At 31.4% G+C, this 17,793-nt stretch overlaps 1 non-coding gene across 1 annotated transcript; it reads right to left on the bottom strand.

Moving 5' to 3' along the window:
• Positions 1-16,504: 16,504 nt before the first annotated feature.
• Positions 16,505-16,611, bottom strand: LOC143194509 (U6 spliceosomal RNA). The gene has a single exon (XR_013005349.1). It is a non-coding gene; the product is annotated as a U6 spliceosomal RNA (small nuclear RNA).
• Between the last annotated feature and the right edge of the window lie 1,182 nt (positions 16,612-17,793).

Genomic DNA, 17,793 nt, shown 5'->3' with positions numbered 1-17,793 from the left:
GTTGTGGCGAAATGACAAAAATCTTATTATGTAACTTGACGGATACCCCATTCATCAAGCAAAATCAGCCAAATACTTCGGAATATATCTCGATGATAGGTTAAATTGGAAACATCATGTTAGACAAAAAGCAGAGCAGATTAGACTTAAAGTCAAGCAACTGTACTGGTTGGTCGGAAGTTACTCTCAACTTGACCTAAAATCAAAAATATTGGTCTATGAGTCAATCATAAGGCCGATTTGGACCTATGGGTTGCAAATATGGGGTTGCACTAAGACATCGAACCAATTAGTAATCCAACACACCCAAAACAAAGGTCTAAGATTAATTACCAATACTTATCGCTGCGTAACTAACGAAGAGCTGCACGATGACCTCGAAATCAAATGGATACTCGAAGTGATCCAAGATTTCGTCTTAAAACATGAAATAAAGTTATAAAATCACAGCAACGTGGAAGCAATACAGCTACTGGACAACACGCAGGAAATGAGAAGATTGAAGCGAACCAAATCGCACGAACTTGTTTAGTATATAAGTGTATTCTTAACTTTAGCTTAAGTAAACCAAGTTTATTTTAATTTAAGGAATACTTAGTGATGTATTAATCTCGTACTCGCCTTGATTGTGTATTAATGCAAGTACAACAGAAGAGTAGTAATACATTAATTTGTAAATTAAGATTGTTAATTTAAAAAAAAACTATAGAAATTGTGATTTTTCGACAGGTATCAAAACTTATTGAACAACATTATAAATTACTATTAACCCTTATTAAGATTAATAGAGTCATCAGGAAAAACGTAGAACACATCTTTACAGCTAATAATACTGGTTGTTGCCCCGATATATTAAATGAAATTAAATAATGATTATATTCACATATAATTAAATAAACATAATGTTAATACAGAGAATTTGCTTTATTTCAATTAAAATGTGTTAATGTTTAAAATGTGCATTATTCTGACCAATTCGCAAGATTAATCATCTCGGAACACAAATTGAAGAGGCAGTTTTAGAAAACCAAGTTTTGTTTAAGCTGATTCTGTTGAAAGTTTCCTCTACTAAAATTAATGCCACATACATTACACATTTTATTTTTTGTACAAATAAGACATACAAAACCTCAACTCTGCTTAAACAATTATTTGTTCTGGTTATATAGAGGTATTATGTATAGGGGTTCTTTATGGATAGAAAATTATATAGAAAAAAGTATAGAAATTTTTTTAAAAAGTTAACCGTTAGATGTTTTATATTATATATGATTTTATGATATTTTTTGTTGTTATTTATCATATTTTTTATAAATTACATTAAGGACAACAATTTTTATGCCATCATTATTTTATATTTTATAGTATTACGTAAAGCATGATGAGAGAGTGATTGAATATTATAATTGTTTTATATAATCGCATAACATTATTAAGGTTGGTATATTAATAAGTGATAATAATTTAAAATGTTAAATAATTGTCCGCAGCTCGGTATCCTCGGTGGTACTATGCTGAGATTGTTGTGATTTCGAACCCATCTGTGAACAATGTTTTATGTGAATGTCCTTATGCAAGGGTGTCAATCAGGCTGTATAAGGCCAGATGTTTTCAGTTATTCGGTAGTTGGTAGACCTAATACCCTTTAGTCCAAAGAAACTCTAATTTATAAAATATAGATTTTAGAATATAATAAAGTGAATCATTGTTAAATGAAAGAATTAACAATTTTTACAAACATTTTACTATTCCTATAATATTTATATAACACCGATGGATAGTTAAATGGTTGAAAACTAGATGATGTACTCTATTTCTGTTAACAGTAACTACTATATATAATATAACTTGAATTATCATTATGATAATGCAATTAGATTCCTACTTTTTCATGACTGTCCTCAAATTATATTCAGGTACGGAGCCACCACAAAATATGAATTATTACCTTAAATCGCTTGTCTAGACTATTTTAATAGTCAAATATATTTATTAGGGTTATATACATTTAAAACATCATTTTGTACCAATCATTAACTGAGACAGAAAAAAAAACTTGAGGACTTTTGGTTATTGCAACGTCGTTAAGCTGTAGGTGGTTTGAAACAATGGTAAAAAAAACTGGCAAAGAAAGTGAATTTTTCAGTTTACGGTTAAAAAAGACATGTTTTATATTAATTTATTTTAAAAATAATATGTGTTACGTATGTATATAACTATTATTAAATTATAACTACTTAAATATTACATAGTACATTTCAGTTCAGTAACAATACTGGATACAAGAAACCTTCTTTTTTTAAACAAACATTAACATCTCCTTTCTATTATAGCTAAGCAAAAATTATACCCTTTTGTCTGCTAAATCTGGTAAAATAATTATTTTGAAAAAGGTATTATGAAAGCAAAAATAAATAAATTAAATGACAGGTACACTTAATCTATCTGTTAGGCATCATATAATTAATAGTGATTAGAGATTACAATCTCTAAAATAGAACAACTTGTAATAATAACAAGTTGTCTTGAAATACTCGGTTCGATTTAGCTGAATGATTATTTAACGTAAAGCTAATTAATATAGATTCTTGTATATTTGTTAAAAGTAATGTTTTCTAACATTTTCATTACCGAAATTATATTTTCAAGTCTTTTATAGATGTATTTTTGAAGATAAAATCCTGCAATCTATTATAATTATAAATTAGCCACTAAAAATTATACACTATTTTATTCGACGTAAACGATTATTACTATTAAAACTTTTTGTACACCCTTCATTGTTTTTGTAGCAACTCTTACAAAATAATTATTTGATCTAATTTGAAAACAATATATTCTTATTGTTAACTAATATTTTAGTAACGTTAGTATTTCACATCTAGGCCAACTTAAGTTTTCACGAATTTGGAAATACTTGACCGAACATTGTCATGTTACAAAATTACTTTATACTGAACAATTTTCTTTCAGCATTCGTTACAATTTTTTATATTAATTACTTGCATTAATATACAAGGCATATATAGATCAGTACATCAATATGGAGTTCCCAAATTAGAATAAAATTAATCTACTTAAGCTAAACTTAAAAATACACTTGTATACTAAACTAGTTCGTGTTGTTTGGTTCGCTTCAATCTTCTGTGTTGTCCAGTAGCTGAATTGCTTCCATGTTGCTGTGATTTAGCAAAGCATTTATTTCATGTTTTAAAGCGAAATCTTGGATCACTTCGTGTATCCATTTGATTCCAAGATCATCGTGCAGCTCTTCGTTGGTTACGTAGCGATAAGCATTATAACAGGTTCAAATAGGATTTACGATTGACTGATAAGCTAATCTCTTTGATTTTAGGTCAAGTTGAGTCGACTAACCAGTACAATTGCTTGACTTTGAGTCTAATCTACTCTGCTTTTTGTCTAACATGATGTTTCCAACTTAACCTACCATCGAGATGTATTCCGAGGTATTTAACTGATTCTGTATTAGCTTAGAAATAGGGCATCCGTAAAGTGATATAATTAAGTTTTTGTCAATTCGCCTCAACGCAAAAATAACATGGATAGATTTGGAGCTATTAAGCTGTATTTTTCAGTCTCTAGTCACCAGAGATACACCTTTGGCCATTATAACTATATCGTCAGCAAATGTTCCAGTATTGTTTATTTTGTTGTTGGGATATCTGCAGTGTAGAGCAGATGTAGGAGAGGTCCTAAGACGCTACCTTGTGGAATTCCAGCCGAAATAGATTTAAATGTTGTGAATGCCCCTTCATGCAAGAATCTAAATTTTCTTTCGAAAAGATATGATTTCAGCAGTCGACAGTAATTCCAGCGGTAGCAATTCACTCATTATATAGATTAATCTCAAATGCCATACCCGGTCAAAAGCTTGTAAGACATCCAGGAATATTGCAGGGCAGTATCTATTTTCTTCGAATGCCTTTTTAACAACCGCTGTTAATCTGTGCACTTGGTTGATTGTCGATGGTGCTTCCGAAATCCAAACTGAAATCTGATATTTCTATAAATGGTTTAATGCTTGTTAGCATTAGTTTCTCAAATAATGTTGATATCGCTGATAGCAGGAAAATAGGCCTAGGAAAATATAAAAAAGATCCAACTTATTTTGCGGTGTTGTCAGGATTTTTAAGCATAATTAGTCGAGCAACCTTAATACATTGTGGAACATGGTTAAGTCTCAAACAGGCATTGAATATAATGTTAACTTGAGTATTGTTTTTTGTAGCGGCTCTTTTAGTAACTGAGGTGAAATATGATAAATTCATGGACTCTTTTTTTGTATTGAGGTTTTTGTCAATTTCTGTGGCAACTTTCATTGGAGAAATCAGATTTACAGCTATATCAGGGTGATAACAGGATTTATGTCTATTGTAGATTCTCTAGCCTTTTCATCGTCGAACCCATTCATTTTGATCATTTTAATGGGCGATAATAATTCGTCTCTTAAATCTCCGAGGTGCTTTCTATAGCGAGTAATATTTGTTTGCTTCGGGGCTTCATTCACTTACATATTTCTCGAAGCAACTCTGCTAATATTCTTTAGTCATTTATTGTCTGATAACTAATTCCATTAAATATTGTTTTGTCTACAGCATTCCTGGTTCTGTGCCATACTAGTTTTTCGTCTTTCTTTTATCAAATCCGCAATTGAAAGGGGGTAATTCACCTCATATTCTGATTTCTCTCTTGATGTCGGGGTAACTTCTCTTGGAGTAAACCGACATTAAGAGTAAACTCATTGCAAATTCATCAGTTGCAATTATTGACACTGATTTTCCAAACTTTGAATATATTTATCTAGAGTTAGCTAATTCAGTCAAACTCGAAACGGAAGCTCCATATTCATTTTGTTAACGGTGCTGATCATAGATTGTTAAATTTACTCCATTTTCTTTTACATTTGGACTTTTTGTTTGACATATTTATTGCAATTCAATAAAAATAAATTATTTGTTCATAACGTATTACCTTTGGTTTTAAATGTTTCAAAAGTATAATTATACTAATTCTTAATAGTTTTGTAAACTTATGTATAATTTTTCTCATACAAATTTTATTTATAGAGAATAGAGTCGTTGTAGATGATATGGTCATGAAACAAATCATTGAATATATTCACATAAGTATGTTCTTTATATTCGTCTAAATATGCTAATTATGAAGTAAAATTCACTCTCTGTAATATATTGTATAAATTATGCCAAATGATGTTTTTTCATACTTTATCAGGATTATTTATATTTTAAATTGTAAAGTTTAAATAGTTAAAAAGTCTATTCATTTTTATCTATCTAGAACCTAAAACACACCCTAAAAAGTTATAACTAATTGATGTTATGACTAGTAAACGTATTTATTACATCAGGTATTTATTCTAAGAAAAGCACATTAAGAAATCGAAAGTTAGTAAAACCGCCGTTGACGGGTACTTTTAACTTTTATGTTATACTAGGTGACTCATAAAATATTTGATAAATGTAGATTTTTAGTGTTTCTCAAAGCGAATTTAGTTATAACAATTTCAAATACTAATCAAATATATATGTCCCGTTTTAATGGATGATGGTTTGCTACTTCTGGGCAATTAATATTTACAAGTCTCTTTTATAACCAATGTTAAACCATTTAGAGACCTTTTCGCAGTCCAGAAAACAGGATGATATATATAGATGGATGGATTAAAACTACCCAGCCAATCTCCCTCAATGTTTGTCGAGTTAGTAAAGATATGTGTGATCTAACGTTGTCGTTATGGAAAACGACGCCTCTTCTATTGGTCAATTTTAATAACAGGCAACAGATTGTTGAATTAATTCATTGGCCAGATTTCAATACCACCAAACACTTAGCATCAATGTCCTTAATGACAATACGAGCTTTGTAACCGTTTGTGAAACTTCTCCTAGCTTCGACCACTACCTTCTCACACATTATTGTCCTATGTAATATCATGTCATCATCCTCAGGACATTTGATTACGTTTTGTATTTATTGCAAACTCATTGTTCTTCAAGCCATACACAGGAATCCAAGTAAAAGATCCAAACAAGTGGTCGGAAAAGGCTGAAATTAAGGATTGGCTTGCAAAATATAAAATAAGTTTTGGAGATACCATGTTAAAGAGTGAAAAATGTATTTAGAAATAGACCTGGAAAAGTATGCAAAGTAGGTTAGATGGTTGAATAATAATCAGTGCTCAATAAAATCGAATTGTTATGACATATGGGAAAGAATGATTACAGTAGATAAAGTCGAGATATACAGGCAAGGTGGATTAAACCTCTAGAGGATACCATAGGATACCTAACCTACAAACTATTTATACCGTATTTATTATAGTGGAAGTACAATTAACTATAATTTAAGTTCTTCGATAATAAATGCTTTAGATCTACTATAAAGTTAAAATAAATTATATTTTATATTTATTTTTATATTATATTTAACAATTTTGTTTCATTATTTTATTTATATTAGAAAGTTGTTAAATATCAACGCTAAAATAAACTAAAATGGGTAAATGTCAACGTTAAATGTGGCAACATTACACCGTTTTGATGTAATAAATTGATATGACATGAGTTTACTGCTACTATAACTCCGATTTAGGAATAAAACCTTCCTGTTTCCAACAGGAATAACTATATATCTTCAATGAATTGTTATAAAATATTATATACTGATTATAATGTTTACCTTCCATCAGGTTTTGATGTATTTACGCTCTTTTTATTAAGAGGCTAAAAGACGGCAAGAGTAGCGCTTTATTCAATTTTGGAATCTCCATGTTTCCTTCACATATACAAATTTAATAACGAATTTTCCTTAATTTTATTGTATTCTTTTAAGTCGTGTTAACCCTTTTTGTGGATTATCTTCACGCCCTTTAATATCTATATTTTCTAACAGTATGTGAAGGTATGATATACATCCCTCGAAGAGCTGCATATTCGAAATTATATTAAACAATGTTTATATCGAAAAAACCACTCACCTCTTTTATATATTTCATAAATTTGACCGAGAGTAGAGTTGGATAATCAAGTTGGCTTTGATTCGTCATCGGCTTGGTATGTGAACGTTTTCTCTTTGGTAAATCCATCATATATTGTTCTTCATTTCTTGACAGATTTTAACCATAGTGATCATATTTATTATATACTGTAGCTGCAACACGATAATAGTATTTCCAATAAAAATCCAAGCAACTTAACATCTGATAGTATCAATATTTACCTTTCTAACGCAGTTTAATAGCAAGAAGGGGTCTCCATTATCTCGTTCCTGTTTGAAGAAACCGATGAGAGACGCAATCAACTCTAGCCTATTTAATGACTTTAGTTGCTTTTGATTGATTTTCAATCAGAGCAATTACTAATATTAAGCCGCAATTAGAAATTAGAAAAGCTCCAAACTATATCGCCGATTTATAACCCCTAATTATTATCCATCATATTTTTAAAAAAATTTCCAAACATTTCTCAACATGGCCCATTGGTGCCAACCCAAATCGAATTTTATGGGCTAATTCTACGACTACTGATTTTCAGATAGATAAAACTCTCTGAGTCTAAAACTAAATTTACGTTTTATTGAATGGGCTATACATCCGAGTTGGCCGATGTAGAATAGAAACAGCAATAGATTAGGTTTAGAATAAAGACATTTTTCTTGTAAATTTATATAATTTACTTGTTTTTTATTACATTTTACGTCGAAAAACAAACACCCTTTATTAGAATGATCCTACTACAAAAAGTTAATATTAGTTCCGCGTAAAATAGTTGCTCATAAAAACATAGTTCCTTCAAAGACTTCTACGGTAATCGATGTAGAAAGTAAATAATTCTTACCAACCTCCCGAGGCAAGGCCGCTATAAACGCAAATGTCTTAAATCAAACAAAACTTGTTAACTGGCTTTTTTATGGGTACCGGTACTGCAATAAGTGAGTGGCGAATGGTCGGTTTGTATCTATATGCAGGTTTGCCGGATTATGAAACTTCCATACCAAAAAATAGAAGAGCTTTGCGTTAAATAATTGTCCAGGCAGCAGTAGATGACAAGTGAATAGGCTGTGTGTTTTATGATGGCAAGGTAATATTATAATATACGAGGACAGTTTAACAATTTAGTGACTCTTTGAATGAAAGATATGTTTTTCGACAAAAAGTCGTTTATTTTCTTAATATAATATCTTTTTAACTCCAACGTTAACATTTAGTTACTAATTTTTCCAATTTCTAATTGCTTTCCAATAATAGGTATTCTCAAAGCCCACAAAATAGCCGTTTGTTATTACTTTTATTACCTAATAGGCTATTGTTAAAGGAAATAACAAAAAGAAATGCAGGTAATACAATAAATATGGGCGGTATTATGAAAGTATTTAAATTTTTATAAAAGTTAAACTAAAAAAGAAATGTTTTGTATTTGTACATAATAATAATAGTTGGTTATTTAGTGTCAGCTTATAATAATAATTCATTAAGCAGACATTTTAAGCAGTTCAACAGTTTTAAAAAAAATATATAATGAGCATTAAATAATAGAATATTATTGATGGAAAATATATATTACATCAATAAACGGATAAATAATTAACTGAATGATCAATCGACCATAAAAGCTTAAATATTGTGTGAATTTTGATGTTTAAAAAGAACTAGCAGTTATAAATTCTCTAACTCTGCGAATGTCAAAGAAACTTTTTTAAATTGAAGATTCATTCTTCTGACGACGAAAATCTTTATACTTGGACTAGTTTCCCATCACCTAATCAAGTTTAGCTCGTCTTTCTTCTATAGTTAAAATGAAATGTCATTAAATAATGTCGTAAATGATAAATTTACATAGGACTCAGAAGTTTTCAGTAATTTGATTTGGTTCGAACCACTGAAAGTTATGAAATGAGAGCTTCAACACCGTAGAATGTGAATTTCCCAAAAAACTAATGCGTTTAAATCTTTTTAATTCATGACAATTTATCAAACTAAAAACCCTATATGCATCCTTTCTGCAAGAATATTTTAATGCATGATGATAGAAGAAGTATTAATAGAATATGTTACTTTTAAGGACTGGTGCGTTGCTGACATTTCCATCATATATACCCGTAGGTAGATGTTCAGGCTTTTCAAGTATTGCTTTTCAATTGGTGGAAAGTATTTACAATTTAAATTTTTATTTAGTTTAGAAGACGAACAGATATTAGTACTGATAGTTGAGTTGGATTTAAGTTTTATTTCTTTATATATATATATATATATATATATATATATATATATATATATATATATATATATATATATATATATAATCTCAACAAGGGAAACCATCCAAGTCACACCAGTAGCCAAGCTGGGTAAAACGGATGTGTTCTGGAATGGTCTGAATTAGGGTGTAATATAAATGGTAAACATTTAAAACATCAAATAATGTTTTAAATGTTTGGTAATTGTACATCTATCACTTGATCTAACTAATACTTCATCTAACAATTCCTCCATTTTTTATTACTGACATTTGCCTACTGTTTAGATCATTCCATATATTATAAATCAAAATCGTTAAAGTAGAATTTGTTAATATTTTAATGCATCTAATTTAAACTAGAAAAAATATACTTTTTTGCAATCGTTCTCTCTTGGATGAATGTGGGGTAATTTGGCAATAATATTGTTTTCGCACGGAATGGAAAGTGTTTTAATATCTCTTGATAACTGCCATTATCTGTAAATTAATCCAGCAACTGAATTTTCACTGGAAGTAACTGATCTTATATCATTCAACATTATTTATTTATTAGAAATTTATGTTTTATTAATGTTAGTAGAAATTATTTATAAAAAAATATAATTCAAATACTAAATTGTAGACTACCTGCTTTAATTAAAAGTATTCTATTACCATTTAAACTCAAAATGTATTTTACCAGTACTATGTTAATTTTATCAAGATTAGTACTAAAAAAATATTTATGGCGGTAAGATTTCGATGCAATAATAAATATAGAAGTCATGATAGTTTGCAAGAGTTGGATTTAAGTCTTATTTATTTTGCTGCATACTGCTGAGATGGTGATGCTGATGAGATATTTGTTGTAGCCTTGTAATGAAGCCATGCATCCTCTTGAAAACACTTCGAGTACACCATGTCTAGTCTTTAATGAATTCGCCAAACTGGTTTTCATTGGAATGAAACTATCCTAAATTATAAATAAAATAATATATACTAAATTTATGATATAAACTGAAATATATACCATTCGATTCAGGATTATCAATGTATCATGCCCATTTTACATCATTCTCTAAAAAATCAAAACAATAATGTAAAAATGACTGCCACAGTTTTTCACTTTTAATTTACATTGGTCATATATAAAAAATTAAAGCATATTGACGCTTCAAATTTAACTACATCCTGCACTGGACTATACGGGAACACCATAGATTAAGATTTATTTTATTTAAAATTGATATAAAAGATCAAAGTTTAAAGTTTAACAAAACAAACGTACCAGAACATTTATATTTTTTTGTTCGATGATTTTTTCTAATTATCAAGAACACTAGATGGAGTGTCGAAGCACGAAAGTTTTGTTCACACTTATCTGAAGTTGGTGTGATGGTGGTTAAGTGAACTAAAAAAATTAAAAAATATTAGTATCCACTTCAGTGATATAATTTCAAATACATTGATAGATATAACGCAAAAATTTATTATTATTATAAACCCAGAAGGTAGACATTAAACAATCGCATAAATCATTTATTTTAAATGCAAAACTAACATATACTTGTTCCTTGACAAGGTCATAACAATTCATTGATATTTATGAGCCAACAGAATACCTTGAACTTGTTCACAGAATTCTTCTTAAAAATTAATTTCAATTAAAAATAAGCTTGCCGTAATAATTATTTATAATATTAGCTTTCGAAAAAAACTAATTTCGTTTCTTCCATGCTGTTCAAAAAGAATTTATGCACATACATTTCAAATACTAATGAATTATGTGTCGTTTCAATCGATGACCTTTTGCCTATTTTCCGGTAAAACTATATTTCCGTCACTGTACAGCTTCTGATATTTATGGACGAAAAATTGAAGCCAGCTTTACATAATAAAAGTGTTTTGCAGAAGCTTCAAGAAATGGCAGTCGGACAGGTTGGATCGTGGCAAGGTTCATTTTCCAAACTACACAGTCAGTCTCTCTGAAATGTTGCCTACTTACTAAATATGTGTATGGTCTAGTGTTGTCCTAATAGAAGACAGCTCCTTCAATCGCATTATTTATTACCACGCTATTAATTAATAAAATACTTATTCAGAATGCCAGAGATAAGTTAAATAGTTAATTATCTTTAGAAAATTCCAATATATCTAAACCGTAATGCTGTTTTTATTATATCTGCGTTTTTGTTATATAAAAGTATAGCTCGACTCGATAAAAGATGGTCTCTCTTGACAGATTAACGATAAATGTTTGGTCATGTTTTATTGTTGCTGCCTGACCTCCAGTTTATTTAATACATTTATAATTGCCTGTTGATCAGAAGAGAAAGTTATTGACCGGATAGAGTATGCTTTTGTCAATATGCTCAGGCGTCAACAGTCAGATGTCAGACAGTATTCATCAGTCTTTGTGAGTTTTTATCTATACAGTCGAGAGCAAAAAAAAAGCATAATACAAAATGAACTAACTTTTTTCCAATCGCACTAACCACTTCTTTACCAATACAGATTTTGCAACCGTTTGTGAAAATTTTACGGGCTTGGACCAGTATCTTTTTTATGTGTTTGACAGTTACTTCATGTGAAACAAACGCATCGAGCTTCTTTTGGTATGCAAGCTTATATAAGTTCTTCAAAGCTATTTTAAAGTGATTGTTTAGTTATACCCTGATGTCTTGTGATGAAATATAGGTTGTCCCAAAAAACACTGCATAAAAGTATTGTACCGTCATAAACTAATTTTTAAGTGTTTATGTACCATTGTGTTAAGTATCGACTCTCGTTAAGTGCTAACTCATTTTGTTGTATTTTAAGGATATAAAACCGTCCTTAAGCTGTGTCGCCAAGGAAAGTGCCAATATGAAATTGTTCGTTTGCTTAATGTTGCGCAGTCGACTGTTTCTCGCGCCATCCATAGTTTCAATGAGCTTGGCCATGATGGTTAGCATCCAGAAATCGCAAGATCATCAAGAAGCTAGTGCAGTGAAATTCGAAAATCTCCATGAGAAAAGTCGCCCGTAGGACTAATCATCGTGGCAAAAACTCAGTATCAAGGCGTACAAGCTCCAAAAGATTCAGCTCCTAATAGATGATAACAAGCGGGCATGGTTCGAGAGGTGTCTCAGCGATGGAAGAACATCCTCTTCACGGACGAGAAGCTGTTCCCCGTTGAGCAAACGCACAACCACCAAAGAGACGGAGCTGGTCCACTAAGGTTGCCGGCACGGCAGCTAACATCGAACACCGCCAAAACCGGTAGTTCGTCAAGGTCTGGGGCGGAAAGCATCCTCGTTTTTGTGGATCAAAGGGTCAAAATCAATCAAAAAGTTTATCATCGCGATATTTTCGAGGCTATCGCACTTTTGTGGGCTCAGAGGCACTTCGGCGATGCGAATTAGACGTTTCAACAGGACTTCACTTAGACGCCTATATGATAAAAGAGACGCAATACTGGTGATGAGCCCATTTTCCGGCCTTCATCACATTAGTAGAATGGCCTCCCTACTCGCCGGATCTCAATCTGATGGACTATAGAATATGATACATTTTAAAACCCAGGGTTTGTGCTACACGCTACAAAAATTTGGAGTCGCTGAAGAAATCGTTGCATCAAGATTGGACCGATTGTCGTTAAAAGACCTGCGGCACATTGTCGAAAATATCAAGTCGCGTTTAAACCTGTGTTTCAAAAAAGAGTCGCGTGAGGAGGCCACTTCCAAACCAGCTGAGTATATTACAGCTAAAGGTTCATGTTATTGTTATTCAATAATGAATTTTGCTAAATTTCTCTGATTTAATAAAATTATTACTTAAAATGTTTCCTAAAGTTCTTTAGGACCCGTACATTATTCTTAAGAATTTCGTCTTTAATTAAAATATAGACATTTTCATACCCAAACGGGCAAACCAACTCTGACACTGGTGTTTGAGTCAACATCATAAACGCCACACAAGTTTCGATGATCGTGCGCCTCATTTTTCTGAAAGTTACTTTATGAATCTCTATTTTATATGCGCAATTACATTGACTAAACTGATGGCGTTATATTTATATGTAGAGTTTTCTGTATAAGATCAACATATTGTTGTCTCGACTTATAATTTTCTGCTTAATAATTGATATCAAAGCAATGAAACTCCCAATCATTTTGCAAGCAAGATTTTCATTGAGTAGTTACTTTTCTTTGAATTTTTTGCTGAATGAACTGCCCAACACAAGGTTTGTTTTGCAGCGCGCTAAAGCCATCATTCTTAAAACATTCTTTATAATATACCAGTTCAAACATTGTCATTATGTCAAGCTGCTAAGATGCACTTCAACAACACTTTTCTTCTCATCTTCCACAAATGTTGTGCTATATTTTTTGAACGGTTAGAATTAATTGGTACATAAAAATAGAACAATTTTAGTTAGTAATATTATAATTACAATTTATATATTAATTATGTAACTATAGATGTAATTAATATTACAAAGTGAAAATATTTTACTGTTCAATTAAAATTCTGTAACCAAACAGTATGTCGACCAATACCTAAATAAGTAATAACAAATATATGTTAATATATATAGGAACTGTTTTTATTTAATTGGTATCCTTAAAGTGCCTGTAGACGGTGGGATTTCTTAGTACGCATTAAAAAAATTCAAGGTTACCAGCAAGCACAGCCATCTGTTCCTGCTAAATAGCGTGAATTATGCAACAGTTATTTTGGCAACGATTTTTAAATTAGAAATAAAGTGTCTGTTGGATGAGGTCAGTTCGCCGAAAAAAACAACATGGGTGTAATTGTAATCCGCAAACCGGATAGACATGTAACTGGATAGACTACGTTTCATCCGCAAAAAACTGTTGTTATATTATTGCAGAAAAATAAATTTATTTTTTGTTTATTATATTTTTGTTTATATTTTATTTCAACAATTAAACCGTAAAATATATATACAGTATCGGTCATATAAACTTTTAACATAATGTTACCTTTTGAACAAAGTGTTTTATTAATTTTTGTTAGACAAAATATTAATTCTGTTATATTCGCTTCACATTTAATAACAAAACATGTCAGGGTTTTATAAGAATTAAAAAAAAAACACCATCTTTGTTATTTAATACGAGCTTAAGTGGATAAACCAACTTATATTTTTGTCAAAAATCTTTAGGGTTAATTAGATGGCTCAGTGAATGGAGGTAAAACGAAGTGAAACAATGATGTTTACATTTTGTGACTGTTATTTATTGAAATAATACAAAAATTTAAAAATACAAATGATAAAAAAAGGCTGGCAGCGGTGTTACCTGGAGACGAGGCTTGGGCAGTCGATGGTAGCACGTCTAAGCCAAACGATGGTCGAGTTCTGAATTAATGGAAATACCCTTCAATAACATCCCAGATAAACGTCTCGGGATTGCCAGCTATTCGTTATCGGGTTCTAGTTGGCGCTGCTGGCACCCCGCCCATGTTCATCATCTGGGATTATATTTCTGGGTATTTTGTAGACCGTTATTCCACGATGTAAAATTCGACATGCCTCAAGGTCGCTACAAATCGTTATGTCAAGTTATTTTAGTGACCCAAAGTTTTGATAATATGTAGAAAATGTAATTATTTGAACTAATTCAACTAAAATACTTGTATTCTGAAACTATTTAAACAATAATTGATTATACAACAAGAAAGTAAAATTAAGGAAATTTTATTACGGTACATTTATTTGCAAACAAATTAAATAAAACAAAAAAAAATTCTTTGCAGTTGTTTTATAATTGGAAATAATTTGAAGGAAAATAAAAATCTGGATTACTGGAGAAAATTGAGAAAATTATTCAGTAATCTCGATACTTAAATAATACTAAATCGATTAGATGAAGTCTAGGTTGATATTTTTTACCTAGAATAGAATCTTCTTTTCAACCAACACGCTGTTATTGGCACTCAGGATTTTCATATTTTTCATCAAACCTCGCTGTAGATGATAGCAGCCGTTGTGCTCTCAAAATATGTTAATCTTTTCTCTTTTTCAGATGGCGCTCTATGACCTTGATCTATATTTTTTGTATTGCTTGTCTTCCATTCAAAAGGTCGATTTCCCCAGAGAAGTTCATGAAGAATCTGTAGTGATTGTAAGACATTAATCAAATGACTTCATTTTTTAAAACAATAAATATGCATATAAACTGACAATAACATGCAACAAAAAACACTACACATTTTACACACAAACTCAACTAACACATGCCTAATGGTCAGTAACCATCCGCACTCAATACATAATGGTCGAGGCTCCCTCTTCAGGAGAAATTCATGAGTAAACTTACAGTGGCTAATTCGAAGACGTTCATAAACAGTTTACGTCTGCTAATATTGGCAGTATTAAGGCCCTTGTAGGACGCCCTCTTCACCTGCCATAATTTATTGTTCTCCATCAGGTTGCTTAAATAGCAGAGACGCAGAGGATTTCAAATCTCTGTCATAGAAAAGGAAGTTTTTTACTAAAGATCCCTATTTCTTTTAGGGCAGAAAATCTGCTCTCTCATTTCCCTAATTACATTATGAGAGGGAAGCCACATAAATGTATAGGAATGTTCGTCTTGTCGATCGGAATGTATGTTGATGCGATTGCTTGCCCGAACACTCACTGCCATTTTTGTGAAAGGAATTCGCACGGGAACAGAAAACACCGGCTGAATAAAAACTTGTTTATTTATATATTTAAATACTACATGTGTTCGACGGGAGGATAGATAGGATATTAGGTTAGGTTAAGGAAGTACGGAAGCGCTACGGAAGTGATACTGTTACAAGTGGTAGAGAAAATAGAAAGAGACGTCGTCGTGGTGGTCTTTTATAGCCGGGAACCGCACGGTACCAATCGACCAGCATTGCCAACCTTTGAACTTAATGTATATGTAATAATGGTGGCATAAACGGTTGTAGCGGTCGCTACATATGTAATGGTTTTACCACTGCTTCTGGAATTTGCGGTCAAATCGCGAATAAGTGGCCTCAATGGGTGATGGGGTTGTAACGAGTTAAGGCCTTCCAGAGAGATCATCAAATCGGAAGCTATATATCTATTTAAATATTCTGTACAAACTTTAGAGCTTTGTTGATGGCTAATGGTTCAACTGTTAATATACCCGATGAAGATGGAAGCTTTTCCGATAACGCTCATGTAAACGCAGTACCCACATCATCATTGCTCTTGGATCCTTTCGCATAGATAAAAAATTTCTAGGAAAAATGTAGAACGCTTCGCGATATTGCGTGACATACTTGGGCAGGGGCTATGTTAATTTTCTCTGTATCGCTCCAATTTTAGTTTATGTACCGCCGAAGCGAGTACAGAATTTAATTTAAGCATTGTATTTGAATAGCTTAAAGATGGCAGTCTTAAGTCTCCGAACCATTCAGAACGATTAACAAAATAAGCATTCGAAAGAGTTTACAAGATATATTAACAAGTGAAAGTTCCTGCATCTCGGATTATTCGGCTGAATATTTCTCTCATCATAGAGAAAGAAAACCTAATACCAGTTTGGGATAATTAAAAAGCATTCAACAATTGACCAGGTCCACAGAATAACAGATGTTATTGAAAAAGCCTATGAAAGTAAAAAAGTACGCTCAGCTGTATTCTTAGATATAGCAAAAACCTTCGATAAGGTTTAGCATAAATGGCTTTTTGCCATTGTAAATAAATGGCCTTGTTCATAAACCACAGAAAATGTTACCAAAACAACATACCAAACTACTAAAATCGTACATTGCAGCCAGAATGTTTAAAGTTAAACAAGAAGAAGCTTACTCTACAATAAAATAAGCTAAAGCAGGTGTACTACAAGGAAGTGTACTGGGGACAATGCTTTATCTACTCTACTCTTGTGAAATACCACAAATGGAGAATATTACGATGCTACATTTGCTGATGTTATTGCGGTTATAGCTGTCGGAGACAATAGTGAAGAAGGGAAATATTATAGAGAGACAATAGTGAAGAAATAAAGGGAATTGCAAGGGGACATGAGGAAAGACTTCATTCTCATGAGAATATTGAAGTATTGCAACTTTCGGATACTACCAGAGCAGGATACACACTCATAAAAATCAAACCAATCAAATCAATCAAACAAATCTGGTGTAGTGTTGTGTAGTGACGTGCATGTAATAAAAAATACAGCAGTGATATGTATAAATATTTTTTCACCAGACTGAGATAGGACGATGGGTCCTCCTAGTTATATACCTAGATTTAAGTTATCATAAAGACAAATTGTAGGTTAGTCGGAAACGACTAGTAACAATATTTAAACAACAATTTACAAAGGTACAAAAGACTAACCAGGGAAATCTATATTTCAAATAACGGATTTCGGTTTACATTTGAACAGTGCATGCAAATTGTATGGATCAAATAGAATAAATTCGTATCAAATAAAACGTTTAAGTAACGGAAGGTTCAGTCCTAAATAAATAAAATAATCTTTGAACTGTGACGGTACCAACATTATTTTTATTATATTGTATC

The sequence above is a fragment of the Rhynchophorus ferrugineus genome, unplaced genomic scaffold (assembly GCF_030347505.1).
Source record: "Rhynchophorus ferrugineus isolate W39M unplaced genomic scaffold, kcgeb_rfMv2 rfM3, whole genome shotgun sequence".
In the NCBI taxonomy this organism is placed as follows: Eukaryota; Metazoa; Arthropoda; class Insecta; order Coleoptera; family Curculionidae; genus Rhynchophorus; species Rhynchophorus ferrugineus.
The sequence above is the reverse complement of the archived record's forward strand: the minus strand, read 5'-3'. Positions and strand labels throughout refer to the sequence as shown.